Source organism: Equus przewalskii, chromosome 32 (genome assembly GCF_037783145.1).
Source record: "Equus przewalskii isolate Varuska chromosome 32, EquPr2, whole genome shotgun sequence".
Lineage (NCBI taxonomy): Eukaryota > Metazoa > Chordata > Mammalia > Perissodactyla > Equidae > Equus > Equus przewalskii.
In genome coordinates, this window is record NC_091862.1 from 21,803,019 (window position 1) to 21,819,951 (window position 16,933).

General features: G+C 43.6%; 1 protein-coding gene across 13 annotated transcripts in view; it reads right to left on the bottom strand.

Annotated features, from left to right (window-relative positions):
- UTRN (utrophin) overlaps positions 1–16,933 on the bottom strand; it is a 479,488-nt gene that overhangs the window by 436,732 nt on the left and 25,823 nt on the right. The window lies entirely within an intron of this gene.

Sequence of the window (16,933 nt, forward strand, 5' to 3'; positions counted from 1 at the left end):
CTCCTTCCATTATGAAGGCGGATCACCAAACACACCGTTGGTAGTCCCTTTGGCTGTGTCTCCAACAAAAGTCACAGCCACTTTCACATCACAGAGCAGCTGAGAAATCACCTGGCTCAGCATCACCTCAGAATAGCAGAGCAGTTACTGCACCCACTGCTGGATCTTGTCCCTGAATGCATTAATAAAAAACAAATATTACTCTAGCACAGGCTTTTTAAGTATTTTGTAACTGGATTTCCATGTAATTGGTTTTCCTTTGTAATGCCATGTATTTTATTTTATGCACTTAAAAAAATTTGTCTGGGTTCACCAAACTGCCAAAGGGGTCCACAGGTAAAAAAAAAGAGAGGGATTGATGAGGATAAAGAATGAAAACCCTAATCCACCTCTTTAACATGAGATATAAACATCTGATGTACCAAGAAACACTTATGGCAGGATTTCCTTCTTTTTCACAGTTGAATAATATTCCATCGTGTGTGTGTGTGTGTGCGTGTGTGTATCATATCTTCTTTATCTATTCATCTGTTGATGGGCACTTAGGCTGTTTCCATGTATTGGCTATTGTAAATAATGCTGCAATGAACATGGGGGTGCAGACATCTTTTCCAGATAGTGATTTCGTTTTCTTCAGATAAATACCCCAAAGTGGAACTGCTGGATCACATGGTAGTTCTATTTTTAATTTTTTCAGGAACCTCCATACTGTTTTTCACAGTGGCTGCACCAATCTACATTCCCACCAACAGTGCACAAGGGTTCCCTTTTCTCCACATCCTCACCAATACTTACTATTTCTTGTCTTTTTTGGTAACAGCCATTCTAACAGGTGTGAAGTTGTATCTCCACTGTGGTTTTGATTTGCATTTCCCTGATGATTAGTGATGTTGAGTGACTTTTCAACATATTCTTGATAATGATTAAACTTCTCCCACTTTTTTCCAGAAAGACTCATCTTTAAGCCACTGATCCCCTGGGGTTTGCAAAGTGAGGATACTATGCAGGGAATGTTACAAAACATATTACACTCCTATTTCTACCAGGTGTTTCCATAGTTACAACCTGCCAAGTGGAGATTCACCCCATCTTATTTCTGTAACAGCGCTGTGAATATATGCACATGCGCACCAGGAGGAGTAACAGAGTAATCACCAACACCTCACTGTGAGCAGCTTTAATCAGCCAACCGTTAATATGCACAAAACTCCAATAAAAAGGAGCTCTGACTCCAATTAAAAAGGAGAGGGGGAGGCCAGGCCTGGATGGAATTAGGCGACCAGTGAATGACTTCTAGGGGCCGGGTCAACGGAGAAAAATTCAGAGAAGAAACAAAATGAAATTTTGCAGAACCTCGATAGCAGCCAGTGGGCCCCAGTTGCCTTATCAGGGGTTGCTCCGGAAAACGAAATACCACAGCTTTTCTCTCATACAAATTAAGACAGGTTCTGGCCAGTTCAGTTCAGTTCAGCCCTAGTTACATTCAGGAACTTTCTCACTCTCTCCCACCAAAAGGAAAATAACAGAAAAGAAATGATCCTCACACCCTGCTCTGTTCTTCCTCCTGCCATTTCCCCTCTCCCTGACCCCTTCCCTGTTTATGGTAAAACTTAAGCCTCCAAGGCCAGGTTCTGCCTGTTTGGATCCACAGGCACATGTCACGTCTCTTTCAGAAAGTTAACAAGCTTCACGTGGTAAATATAAAAACTAGAATCCTTCAAGAAGTTCACACACCCCACACTCTCACCAGAATATTTCCTGGAACTCTGTAAAAGCATCTCTTTTCAGGCACAAATCCACCAGACCACCATCAGCAACCAAACAGATTTGAAGGAAAGTGAGCAAGAAGTTTCCTTGAGGTCCATGTAGCCCAGGCAGCAGAAAGAATACTGAGTTTGCGACCACTGTTTAATCTTGGGAAAGTCACTTCCTCCCTTCCTCAATCTTCAGGCAAAGGAAGTAAACTAGATGGTCCCTTGAAACATCCTCCAGCTCTAAAATTCTGTGAAGGTCCATGTCACCACAACAGCCATCCATCCACGGTCAAAAGTGAGAGGGAAGGACAGAAGGAGGCCCCTTACCTCTAAAAATGGTTTATAAATCAGGAAACGCTGGAAACAGACCATTCCAGCTTGAAAATCTGCTAGCTTTTAGTGTTCATTCAGAATTCTCAGTTCCTTAATTTGCATTCCATTACTAGTGAACTCAATAGACCACGATGCGTGAAATGCCTAACAGAAAATATTCCCATAATCACCAGCAATATGGAAACAGTGTGGCTGTAATATGAGGAGAAACGTTTCAAAATAGTTCAGATATTTACAATTCACTTGCATGATAAATGATTTCTAAAGCCACGAAGCTTGGCAGGCCTGGCAGAAGGAAGAGAAACCCTTGGGCTAACTGTGCCTAACTGCATCAAAAAATGCATGCTGAGAAAAGACAGCTACTAAAAAATTTAGGGGACCATATTATTCACAGAGGTTTATGTGAGTTCCAAAAAAATGATATTGTGCAGCATTTTCTGTACTTATCAATAAAATTTTTCAACAAAATGATTTCCAAAGGAAATCGCCCATTACCTGTTTCTCAACTTTTATCAAAGTAACAAATGCACACAATTTTTAAAATTAAATAGGACTATAACAAAACCCTGCAGTCCCGCCTCAGTCTTGCTTTCAAGGGCTACCCTCTCCGTTCCTTCTCTTTGTTGTCACGGTGATCTATGCATTTCTGAATACTAGGCTGTTTCCTGATCGTAAGTCAAATAGTATTTACAGAATTTCGTTACAGTAATTAAGGATTTACCTCTCTTACATCCACTCTTCCAGTTTCTATCCAGTTTTTTGTTTCTGATAACATACTTTTAATTTCTAAGATCTCTTTCTTATTCTCTGAATCTGTTTTTTTTTTAATAGCATCTGTCTTCATTTCAAAGCTACAATTATTTCCCCACCTCTCTGAGGATATTTATTATATTAGACACTATTTTTCTCTGTTTTCCCTAAGCTCCTTTTTCCTGCTGTTTGTTTGGGTACAGCATCACCGATGGAGGCTTTCCTCAAATATCGGACTCCTGGCAGCCCCTCCATTTCAAAATGAGGCAGTCAAAGGGTCAAGTTCTATGAGCTTGATGTCAGCAGCCCAGTGGTGGGCTCAAAGTAGGTAATTAAATTCCATCCTGGAACTATAATATACTCCCAGTAAAAGCATCCTCTGATTTGGGGCTGGTACAGCTTCAGGAATTCTGAGGTTTCACCATCCTGGTGTCTCTCCATCTTCCTGATGTCAAACCAGAGCCTCGCCATCCTCGCTGAGCCAGGGATGGGAAGGCAGAGCTCAGCACGTCCAGAGAATAGACAAAGCTCCGTTCTCCCATGCAGTGGGGAAGATGGACGATCTGGGAGTCGAAGTGCGCTGTTTATAGATCTCAAGCAAACTCAAGTTTTTAGCCCCAAACTTCTCCCACTTTCCCCTGACCCAACTTCAGACAGTACTGGTGACTCTAAGGCAGGAGATTTGCAAAGTCTGGGAGGTGCACCCGGCAGCCTCCGGCTACCACCCCCGCCCCGGTCCCTCTGTGGTTACCACTCCGCCAGCACCTTCCAGCACGTGACGCCTTACGCAGCCACGGCCACCTGTCTCCACTTGCCTTTGGGCATGGAAGTTTATGCCTTTTTTGTTCTTTTGCTGCAATTATAGTGTCATTATGGCAGCAAGCAACGATAAACACATACCCAGTCTTCTGCTTTTAACTACAAGTCCTGCTCTCTTCAATTTCTCCTTAGGAAGACTCCTGAAATCGTCTCATTGCCAGAGGGGCGCGCTGGTTTACCAGCGGGAGCGCAGGAGGACGTGGTTCTCACAGCCTCGAACTCCAAAAGACTTTCTACAGTAATATCCATAACATCAAACGTAACTGTCAGTTAATGATTCTTTGCATGATTACGTCCAATTTGGAATTTGAATTCGATATTTAAAATACGACACAGCGATTTCATAGGTAGCGAAATTTCATAGTTACAGCAAATTACATTTCTTTCCTTTATCTTCAAATGCGAATTTTACTTTACACTTAGTAATTCAATCCAGCCAAATTACAGGTGCTATTTGGGGACCTCAAGGCAGATTCACTTTTTACGTACTTTAAATTGGATTAAAACTTTATTAAAAATTCAAATAATTTTTATCTCAAAGGGTATGCTAAAATAAAGAAACTCAAAGTTCATCTATATTTACTAAAGAAAAAACCTATCACTGTATCAAGTATATTCATAATGAGAGAAAAACACCCAACAGTAATGTTTCTAAAACCCCAAAGCTCAGGGCCCCCTGACGGATAGACGAGGCCGCCTACAAGTTTTAAAAACTCAGAAAGCAGTTCCCATGTTGGCTGAAAGGGAACATGTGCGTTTTAACAGCAACATGCTGAAATACAGAAATAATTTCTCAAGACGTTCCCATGGGCCAGAAAGAACGCTGCAGCTGAACGCCAAGTTTCTCCCACAAAACCCAGTGCGACTGACGGTGGCTACTGAAGGCGGCTAGGAACTTCTCAGGCTAAGAAAGGGAAGGCTTTCCAGCAAATTCATAAAATTGCAAACTTTTGCCCAAATTCCTTGGTTTAGAAGTTCACATACAGCCAGTGTGATGTAGTCATGAAAGCTCATGAAAAATATTTTGGCCACGTTGTGATATGTCTTTAATGTATTACAAAAAGATAAGCGATGGAGAGAAAGAAGGTAAGAAATGTAATAACATGTTCTTTCCTTTATTTTCTTTACAGCTGAGATAGCTGAAGTAAAAAATAAAGGTAATTAGTATTAAATGACTTCAAAGCGAAATAAATATTAACGTTGTGCTCCCTGGATTCTGATCCAGGAATATGTAATACCCCAGACATTCAAACAATGTCTCAAATACCTATTTCCTTGCTCTTTTCCGTCGCTTCCTTAATTTGAGTGGATTATTCTGCTCTCGTTCAAATTATAATAATTCTGTCAATTATAATAATCAATTAGTCTGGATAAGAGGAATGGAGATGAAGGATGTTAAAATACTTACAATCATATTTATAGTATTTATTACCAAGTGGGCATGACAATTTAATTGCCTATGAAGGAAGTATAATCGATCCAACTGCCACCCTTAATACAAACGTCTTTGTTCCTGAAATGTGGGAATTAGACCTTGAATTCCTAGGCAAGCCAAAATAGCGCCACTCTCTACATCTGAACAGCATTTATCTTCTGAAAAGACCAAAATCAAACCCTCCCTACACATTTTCCCATCCGAAGTCTAAGGTGTTCTATTCGTGAATCCTGCATACACATATCCAGTGCCTACGTGTCAAGCGCTGTTCAGGACAGTGACGTAAAATGGTCCATGAGATCCTTCCGCTTCTTCTCCAACACTCTGCCCGCTAAGATATCAGTCTCATTCAGTGACCCTGCGTGGAAAACACGTCTGAGTCAGTTTCTCTAGTTTCCCATATCTACCAAGGAAAGCGAGACGCCCCAGGTGATGAGTCACACGGTGAGTGTGGGGCTGTAAATAAATTCTTGGCCCACAAAGTCACCTGCAGGGCCGCGGTGGAAGGCCACTCGCAGACTTCTGGGGATGAGCTGAGACAGGTTCCCAGATGAGAGATGGTAAATCCAGTGGACACCCTCGATGGGGACTCACTAATGAGGACACACTGCCGGGAGTCACAGAGACCGTGTGTCACACACGCATCCAGACAACTAAGTCTGTGCTCAACCAACAGAATCAGTCAAATCCCGAACAAAGGTTCATACACACTAAGTAACAGAAACCAGGTTCCATTTTTAAAACTGTGTAGTTTGTCCGATTTTCTGGTAATAAGATAACTTTGGACTGACTTACTATAATTATTATTTGCTTAGAGTTAAAGACTAAGTGCTGAGAAGTATACACGGTAGCGATTAAGAGTGTGACGCAGCTACCTGGGGTTAGCTCTGCCACTCACTACCTGTGCAACGCTGGGTAAGTTACTTAACTACTCTGTGCCTTGGTTTCCTGACTATAAAATAGGGATGAGAATAGAAGCGCCTCTTTCATAGGGTTGTTGTGAGAATTAAATTAATCTGTGTGTGTGTGTGTCTATATGTATATATACATATACATGTGTACAAACAAATATACATATATGGGTGGGTGTGTGGGTGTAAATAAGTAATATTAAAACAGTGAAATACTATTAGTAGCTGGCATAGGAAGAATGCAATAACCCTTAAGCTGCTCTTCTTGTTACTGCAATGCTTATATACCAAATTGTTCCACATGGTGTTTCAAGTTAAAGTTAAGCAGACACTAAACCTGTGCAGATGTACTTAATATGAGGAGGTAGAGATGATTTAAAACTATCAGCTGAGTCCAAACATCTGTGCCGTGCAGCTGTCGGTGGAGTCAGCCTATGTGAGTGCTTTCAGCCAGCGCCTCCCCCACTCCATCCCCATAAGCAGGAAAGGCAGCAAGAGACTCTGGTCAATGCAGCACAAGTGGACTCTCAGGTGCCCGGATTCTAAAAGCTGACTCGGGCAATGTTCCCAATATGAAATGAGGCTGGCGCGAGTCCATCATCAACCTGAACTTAATATTTCACACCATGAGGGAAAGGAAGGGGTGGAAAACAGAGTGGCACTAATTTGTTCTGATTAATGTTTGTACTCTGTGATCCTACTCGTGAGAAACTGTCCTTTGCTCCAGAATGCCCCTCTCGCCTTGGTCTAGACACTTCCTCACTCTCCTGCTGCTTCCTTACTCTCTATGCTGTGAAATTCAACCAATTCAATCACTTTAGTGGCTGGAAACATGGGTCGGAGTCCACTCAGCCAGACCTGGTAACTTGGGGCCAGAGAGGTACCCGCTGTCTCCCTCAACAGCCTGCAGAAAGTCAAGAGCAAATGATGCAAAGAGAGGAAGGGACAGCAGGAATGAAGACAGGAAGTGACAATAATAATGACAACAGAACCAAGGCCTCTGACAATAGCAGCCACTCAACACATTTAATCTTCACAGCAACTCTATAGATCCAGCCAAGGGCAGCAGAATCATTATTTTTCTTCTACTTAGTCCCCAGAATTTACTTTTTTTAAAGTTTACCTTAAGGAACTTAGGACCAAAAACTGAAGACAGATACATACAATACCTCAAATAAATTTTATGATCTACAAAATTCTACAGGAAAACCTACCGGGCTCCCTATGTTACAGAGATGATGAGGAGAAGACAGGAAGAGGAGTGATGTTAGTGAACCAAGTTACTCTTGAGAAACCATAATCTAAACCTCCAGTACCAAGTAAAAGTCTCATAAAACAAATAATTAAATCATTTTATCGATAAATCCTGAAGGACCAAGGTCTCTGGCAAAAGGCAGCACACAAGCACGGACACTCTGGCATATGCAAAATCAGCGCTTCCAAGGAAAATGCCAGACTCGCAACTTAACAGCCTGATCCACAGACACACTACCTTCGGCCATGACATTAAAAGGGTAAAATGCATGTGGTCTAATTTAGAAAAATACAAAAGAGTAATGAGAAAAAAGCCTAATTTAGTATTTTTAATTACTTTAATTCAAACAATTTTAAAGTTTGTATTTCTTGTATTTTTTCAATAGACATTATAAAGGAATTAAATTAAGCAATACCTTATTCCCTGCTATCTTCTAAATAAACCTAAGAGTAAGAAAAAAAGAATATGCTGAAGGAAGATTTTTCCTTAAAGGACTGGGAGTGACAGAGAAGTCCAGAGCATGGCATCATTTCCACAGTTACTGTGCAGCCTCATAACAGCTGCCAAGGATTTTCAGTTATCTATTACAGAGTATTAAAAAATCCTAAAAGCAGAGTACCTAAGCCAAAAATGAAACTCAGAAAAGAGATAATAGGTCAAAAATAGTAAAAACATAAGGACTTGAGGTTTGTCAAAAAGGCAATCGCATCTGGAAGCTATTTCCAGGAAGAAAAGGAGGAAAGACCAAAACCCAGAAAGACAGCTTATGTTAACAATTAGTGACTGTGAGAGTGGATATACACACACGACCGGGGGAAAGTACCAGGACATATGATCAACCATCAAAGGGTTTCGTCACAGGAAAGTCCAAGGACCACTTTTTAAAAAATTAATTAATGAAAAGAAAGGTAAGAGTAGGTATCATCCTCATATAATAACAATTTGCTAACTTAGTGAGATACCAGGATTGCTTCAATTTGTTGCTGATTTAAGGCAAATCACCAGAGAACTTCTTTCCATCTCTATTTTTTTTTTTTAAGATTTTATTTTTTTCCTTTTTCTCCCCAAAGCCCCCCGGTACATAGTTGTATATTCTTTGTTGTGGGTCCTTCTAGTTGTGGCATGTGGGATGCTGCCCCAGCGTGGTTTGATGAGCAGTGCCATGTCCACGCCCAGGATTCGAACCAACGAAACACTGGGTCGCCTGCAGCGGAGCGCGCGAACTTAACCATTTGGCCACAGGGAGCCCTTTTCCATCTCTATTTTTTTAAAAAATGATTTTATAAATTTGTACCTGGCTTACAATAAAGGATGCCACACCTCAGAGTTCTTTAGTCTAGAAATCTCAGATAGCTGAAGAGAGACTTTCTCCAGGTCATTCACTGTCCCATTATGGAGTCCCAGGGAAAAGGTTTTTCGGACCCTCAAGGCCGGGGAAAAAATACATATATATATGTTTCATATTACTAAATGTCTTTTTGAAAATTTATGGATAATGGCAATCTTGGAACTAACCATTTTCCTCTTTGCATTGCCTAACATGACACTCTGAGACAAATCCGCATGGAGAGTTTGGGGGGGGGCAGGGCACCTCATATAAAGCAAGCAGAACTCGTGGGCACGAAGTCCGCTTGGCCTTATCTTACGAATCAACTCATTTCTTCCCCTCTCTGCATTTTTGTTGGCTTTTTCAAATTCGACTTCGTATGTGACTTTCTGTAGAAATCTGGACTCTTTTACATATTACAAAAAAGTTACTGTAAGTCCTCAGTAATAACTCGGATGTATCCTTGTCTACGAAACAGGAACAATTATATCTGCCCCACAGAATTACTGAAGAGAGTAGATCAAATAATGTATTTGAAAAGTCCCAGCATAGAAGCCTAGCTCTCTGCCTCCTTCTACTCTTTCAGAAAATACCTCCTCAATCTAAAATTAATTTTCCTCCTGTGCTCTGGATTTAGCGAGCAATCAATTAGTTCACACATTGCTAGCTTTTATGGTGTACCTAACTGGTTACAATTTTAAAAGGTTAATGTATATCCAGATACTTCCCATAAAAGTCACCGACTTTAGCTAAGACTCCTGGACCCACACATCCCATGAAGTAAAAGTTTAACAAATTACGTTGGATTTTTAAATGGGAGTCTTGTAAACGAAGATACTGCTAACAAAGGGATTGCTGTAGTAATATATTTACCCAGACTTTCTAATTTCCGATGTTTTCTTTTAACATAACTGCATTTCCCAACTCAAATGACATCCCAGTGAGCCCACTGAAACCCAAACTACATGAAAGAAAGCCGGGAGGTCAGTAAGAGCCAACAAGTGCCACTTATGTCCGAATGAGAATCAGTGTCGATCCACCCGTTTTTTAATACAATGATGAAAGCAGGGAAGTGGTGGAGTAGACCCTGGAATCCCTCAGCGGTCTCTTCCGTCTCGGAGCAGGGACGAGTCCAGACCAGGATGGTGAGGCAGCCGCGGGGCACTAACTCCTGGGGGAGCTTCGGCAGCCGAGGCATCCTCGTCTGTCAAATGTGAGTCACAACTATTCCACGGGACCATCATGAGAAGATTCCAAGGATTCTAACATGGATAAAGCGCTTTTCAGGCAGATCCCTACCACTGCCAAGCTGCCACATTCAGGTATGAAGTCTGTACGCTGCAAAAAGGCACCAATGGGGGTGGCAAAGGGGACTGAAATCCAGCCAGCACGGTGACTCCGAGGAAAAAGAACACCGTTCTCTTTGCACAGAGGCCCAGCCCACTAAGTGAGTGTGTTGATCAGTCAGTGACTCTCCAGAGGGCACATCTTTGTCTGACTCTCCACCTAGAGGGGCTGCTTTGGCCTCATATCCATAAAGAAAAATATCTCCAAGCAGCAGCCCCAACTAATAGATACACTAAACTCATTGCCTCTCCTAAAGGCACCTCCTTCCTCCAGAGCCCCCAGGATGACTGCTATGAGAACAGGAACCAGTCTGGAATCGGGCCCTGACCGAGCCTTGTCAGATCCTCAGCCACCTCCCCAGCCTGACCCTTCAGTCACACCGAACGCCCAAACCTTCCCCTCTCTGCCCCGCTCCAGCACGCCCTGCCCACCTCCAGAGGTCCCAGGACAGCCAGCCCACGAGCTGCAGGAAGCAGGATCACCCACAGACCAGGCCAGTCCCTGGGGTGGCCTCGAGGCATTTTCTCAAGAAACAATGTTCTAAAGGGTGATTATCTCCCACTGCGCTTTCAGTGCTGTCTTGTCTTCCAGCTGCCATTCAATGTGAAACAGGATTCTGCAAGCCGTTACTTTCCAAAGTTTCAAAGAAGCAACTTAGAAAGTTTTTATAGCACAGAAAGTGCCCAGGCCTGGGATCCTGGCCTCCTCTTCTTGATGTCAAGCAAGTTACTCGACCTCATGAAACCTGTTTCCTTCCTCTGTGAAAAGAGGAAGGAAGGGAGAGAGGAAGGGAGGGAGGAAGGAAAATAAAATGGCTTCCTCGTAGATCTGTTGTGAGCACCACAAAATGCACTACAAGCCAGCACCTGGCACAGCGTAACCTCTGAGAGAACGGTCACCGTGACCGGTGCACCATCCCTTATCTGCAAGGCCAGTATCCGCAAAGCTAAAACCAAAGGTTTCTTCATAACCCCTTTGGCAGCAAAACATGAACTGACCTGAGGCTATTTATAACCTTGCTTGTGTCCCATTTAGCGTCAAAAGTCACACATTTTAACTGCAGAAATAATAATACATTTAATTACAGGATGCTGTCCCGAACTCCCTGGAGACATTCCATAATACATGGTATATGTACCCAAAGCTTTCTGAAACCAAAAAAAGTCATCGATGCTGAAACACATGTGGTTCCGAGTGTTTGGGATAAGGGATGGAGAGTGAATCCCAACGCAACCCTAAACTGAAGGAGGTGGGGGTTTGCTGACAACCCCAGAGCAGTCTTACGTGCTAGAGTTCACCTACGCTTCCCATGGGCAAGTTGTCAGGATGTCCGAGCGCAGCAGTGGCCCGGCCCCGGGACAGGTTAGAATCAGTGTCCTGGGCCTAAGCTGGGCCCAGGCACAAGGGTTGGGAAGGAAAAAGCTGGAAGTCTGAGCAGAGAGGGAGAGTGGAACCAAGCTGGCTACCGGGCTTCACTTGCTCTCAGAGGACCCACGCCATCAAGCACGATCTTAGAACTTGTTTAGTCACTTTTCTCCTAGATTTTCAGAGTGAATCTAGTTTTCATTCCCAACACCAGCTCCCTCAAGTCTGGGCACACGGCCATTGAATCACAAGGGCCACTCAAACGTTCTTTTCAAGCTGTTGAAAACATGAAGCTAAGTAAATGGATCTCCTCCAACCTCCCTCACTGCACCCTTCCCCACCTTACCATGCATTACAAGGACACTCCATTTCATTCCAGAGATACTCTGTCAGTGGATTAAGTATATAACATGTACGCTATAAATGATAGATAAGAGTATTAACAAAGCAGGAGCATGGGGAAAGTGGAAAATTTTAAGAACTGAATCAGTTTAATGTTTCTCTTTATAGAACCACCCTGAGAAAACAAGAGGGGACCGTGCCTTTTCAAGAGTCCTACTGTGGTGCTTCTCCAGCCCCAACCCTCCCCAGAGGATAGAGAGTTCACAGGACCAAGGGGACATGTGCACCCAGAGCCCATGCAAACTCTTCTAAAGCAGACTCGAGGGACCGAGGATCCCAGTAATCCCACCCAAATGAGGCCTGAGCTCATCCCCAAGGTGGACCACAGCACTGTTTGCAAGTGGGATAGAGAGGGAGACCGTGGATGTTTGGCCAGGGGGGTGACCCCAAACTTGTGTGAAATGCCCTTCTCAGTGCAGAATGGAGCCCACATGGGAAACCGAGTCCATGCCAGCTCTCTCCTGCCGCCATGTTCTGGCTCAGAACTCTGAGGAGCAGAATTCTAAATTCAAACCTGGCCCACAAAGTTGTTAGAAGGGTATGTTTGTCACTATCCATTCTCTCCCTCTCGTTGGTATCAGAAATCCCACCCTCTCCCCTCCTCCTCAGTTTTTAGCTCAGCACCCGCCTTGCCACAAATCGCATTTCCCAACCTCCCCTGCAGCTAAATGAGGCACGTGACTAAGTCTAGCCAGTGGGATGGTGAAAGGAATCATGAATGCAACCTCTGGGTCACATCCTTCAAAAAGGAAATTGCTTATTTTTCACTTCCTCTCTTTCCCCTTTCCTTGGACTGGAACTTGGACATAGTGTTGAGGGGCCAGTTGCAACCAAAAAAGATGAGACAGGGGCCGGCCCTGTGGCCAAGTGACTAAGTTTGCGCGCTCCACTTCAGCGGCCCAGGGTTTCCCGGTGTGGACATGGCACCACTGGTCAGGCCACGCTGAGGCAGCGTCCCACGTAGCACAACCAGAAGGACCTACAACTAGAATATACAGCTGTGTACTGGGGGGATCTGGGGAGAAATAGCAGGAAAAAAAAAAAAAAGAAGATTGGCAACAGTTGTTAGCTCAGGTGCCAATCTTAGAAAATTAAAAAAATTAAAAAATTAAAAAATTAAAAGATGAGACAATAGTTCAGAATGGCAGAACAGGAAAAAAGGAAGCAAGATCCCTGAGAGACCACATGGAGCAGGGCCATGTGTCCACGAATGCCACCCGCAAACTCTGAACTGTAAAGGGAGAGAAAAATGAACTTTGATCTTATGTGAGCCACGGAATTTTGAAGTTTCTCTGGTACCCCAGGTTAGCCTCTCTCTAACTAAGACATTTGCAAATGATCTAAGTAAACTGGTTGTAAGGTAGATTGTTGGGGAGTCTGCCTAAAGCATATGCTATGAGTCAACTATGGTGATCCCAGACAAAGAAGCATTGTACCAAGCCTTAGCAATAAAAAAAAATTAGGAAAGGAAGGAGAGATTTTGTATGGAGGCAGAGTTATTTTTTCAAAAATCTTACCACAAAAATGTATCAAATATATAGTTAAAGACACAAGAAAAAATAAAAAGAGTTGCATGTGAGAATTAATCATAGCGTCTAAAGGTCTGTAAAATGACCTGAAAATCCTCGGTCTCCTAGACTGCTTCTTATTAAATATAAAAAAGCAAAAAGTCAAAAGTCTGGAGATCCTTAAGAAATAAAAACACAAATTCTGCTTGTGTGATATGATTAAAACTATTTTTTACATGCTGATTTTAAAAGACGAGAAAAATACACCCACATTTAATAAGTATTTGTGTGGTAGTAATAGCTAACATTTATTGAGTGTTTCTGTGTACACAAGTGCTTGACGTATATTAGTTCAGTTAATTTTTACAATATGAGGGAATAGGTGGTATTACTATTCCAACTTTATTGATAAGGAAACTGAGGCACAGAGCTGCTTAGCAATGTGCTCAAGTCCACACAGCCAAAAGGTGGCCACGCTGAGATTCAAAACCGGATCATCTGATACAGCTCTGAACCACTCCATACAGCACGGCTACAACAGAGTGCTAATAAAAACTTTAAATCCTGTAGGATTTTCTTATTCTGCTTTGGAAATATTGTATAAAATAACAATATCATGCTATACTTGATACCCAACTCAGTGCAGGCATAAAATGCTTATCCCAAATGCCATCACATAATCCTTTCTATAATCCCAACAACAGTACTGCTTGTAGGAACCCAAGTGTATAGAATATTTGGGAAGGTCACAAGATCAGCGCAGACACGACTGAAATGAGAGCCAGGAGGAAGAAGGTAACAGAACACAACCCTTTGCTAGCACAACTTTGACAATGAAGCATTAACGATTTGGTTCTCTGGAGCTTACAGGGCGATCAGCATGAGGCCATCTGGTCCACACTCCTTACCTTACAAACAAATCAATTAATTGTGCGCAGAGACTGAGTGATGTATTCAAGGTCACAAAGCTCATTATTTGCAGAACAAAAACCAGACCCTAACTAGCCTCTGAGACTAAGGTCTTTCTTTTTAATAGGGCACCCAGGTTTTCTAGAATTTATCAACTAAAGCAATGTTTTAAATTATGTTCTAAATACCACGAAGGACCCTCAGGGGCCTGGGGTGGGCTACCCGCCACTCCTACCCTTCAAACCCTGCTTTATAGAAAGCTTCGCCCTGTCAGCCCTGTGCTAAAGGGAACAGCAATGCACAGTCACTTTCCTAAAAAGGGCCTCCATCTAAGACCTGTTTTCAGAAAGACTTCCAAAGCAAAAGCACAGAAGGAAGGAAGGAAAGGAGGGAGGGATCCAAATCACATAACAAAGTGAAATATTAGCATCCTCACTTTCCAGAACCCTACACTTGGGCCCTTTTGGAATGGTTAATCTGGAGAAAGCTTGCTCCTGCCAGAATTCATCTCACAGAAAAACCATCACCATCATTTCATTAAATGAACATTTCATGCCAAATAAAAAATTAACATATTCTCCAAATAAAGGACAATCTTGGAAAAGAAAAGGCAGTTGACGACCTTACACTGACATCTATCTACATTACACTGCCTTGGTCTTCTCTTTTCATGTCTGACTGTTGAAAGCATCATCAAGAGGTCTGCCAACCAGCATCTGGGAAACACAGTCAGGTTAACCTGGACCTAATCAATCAGTACAATAAAGACACAATAAAGATCAAACTGTTCCTTGTCTCAGGGATTACACATTGATTGAAAGCAACAAAAAACACAATTTGTTATTCACTCAACATACACTTAATTGAGCACATACTATGTGTCAGGTACATACTGTTCTAGATACTAGCAATTCAACCCAGACAAAAGACTTGCCCTCGTGGAGTTTACATTCTAGTGGAAAGAGACAGACCTCAGCATACCACACAAGTAAATCATAGAGTTTGCCAGTGCGTTGTTAACTGCCATGGAAAAAAATTAAGCCGGGTAAAGTGAGTGAAGAGTGCTGAAGAAGGGAGGGTTTGCACCTAATCAGGTGGTCACGTAGGTTGTGCAGAGGAAGGAGTCACCCACACGGTTACCTGAGGGAACAGCCCTCCAGGCAGGGGCCGCCATGGGAAAGGTCCTGAATTGGGAGGACCCCGACTGTGTACAATGAGCCAAAAGGGGAGGCAGAGGAAGCCGGCAGAATCACTCGGGGGTCTAGAGGTCACTGTAAGGTCTTGAACTTTATTATAAGCAAAATGGGAAGTCGTTGCAGAACTGCAAACTTAACGGTGAAATGATCTACTTCTGTTTTAAAAAGACTCACTCTGCTGCTGGTTGAGACCAGCCTCAGAGAGACAAGAATGGAAGCTGGGAGACCAGTAGGAGGCAGTGCAGAAATTCAGGCAAGTGATGATGGCCTGGACCAGGGCGGTGGCAGCGGAGATGGTAAAATATGACCAGATTCTGTATAAACAGTATTTGGAAAATAAACCCAACAGGATTTGCTGATGGACTGGATGTGTTTATAAGTGAAAGAAAGTACTACAAGGGTTGACTCTAAAATTTTCAGGGGCCGGCCCGGTGGCGTAGTGGTTAAGTTCGTGCACTCCACTTTGGCAGCCCAGGGTTCGCAGGTTCAGATCCCAGGCGCAAACCTGGCACTGCCGGTCAAACCATGCTGTGGTGGCATCCCACATAAAAGAGAGGAAGATTGGCATGCATGTTAGCTCAGCAACAATCTTCCTCAAGCAAAAAGAGGAAGACTGGCAACAGATGTTAGCTCAGAGAGCTGGGCAAGATTGTGGGATCAGCTTTGGGTGGGGAGAGATCAGGAGTTCTGATTTGAACACACAAGTGGAGATGTCAAGTGGGCATTTGGAAATGCAAGAATGCAGTTCAAAGGGAGAGTTCAGGGCCAGAGAGAGACATGTGAGTCCAGTATTTTAAACCAGGAGACAGGGCGATGACAAAGAGAGTGAGTACTGATAAGGAGGAGGTCCCAGGACCATGCCCTGGGCCCTCCAACGTTGGGAAGGAGAACCCACGAAGAAGAATGAGGGAAACCAAGAGAGTTCGGTGTATCCCAGAAGCCACGTGAAGAAGTGTTCCAAGGAGGAGGGAATGACCGGCTGTGTTGATGCTCCCGAGAGACCATTACACGTCTGGGGTGGCCTTGGGCAGGTGCTGGTTTGAGGTGGATATGGTGTCGGACCTTGTGGATTCCTCTTCAGTTGACTTCCATTTTCTCAGGACAGGAGTAGGCAGAGTCATGAGCTAAGAGTCAGCATGGGGAGGAAGAGCTGAATGTTTCAGGAGAGAGGAGCCGGCATGACTTACTCACGTAGAACAGTGGGAGAGTGACTGCCCCGGGGAACAAAGGTCTCCCGCGTGAGTCTGAATTACACTGCGGCAAGGAATTAGGGCAGTATGTCTTCCTCCAGCCATGTTCCTCTGCACAGGGGCTGGGACAGAGCAGGTGGAGAGTTAGAATTAACCAGGGGTGGAGTTTGACGCGGCTGTGATGAAGCGAGAAAGGCAAGAGGACTGAAGGTGTGAGCAAAAGAGTGGTTGCGATTGATCACAGAATCGTGGTAAAGAGCAAAGAGAGGGGGGCTGGCCCCGTGGCCGAGTGGTTAAGTTCGTGTGCTCTGCTGCAGGCGGCCCAGTGTTTCGTTGGTTCGAATCCTGGGCGCAGACATGGCACTGCTCATCGAGCCACGCTGAGGCGGCATCCCACATGCCACAACTAGAATGACCCACAACGAAGAATAT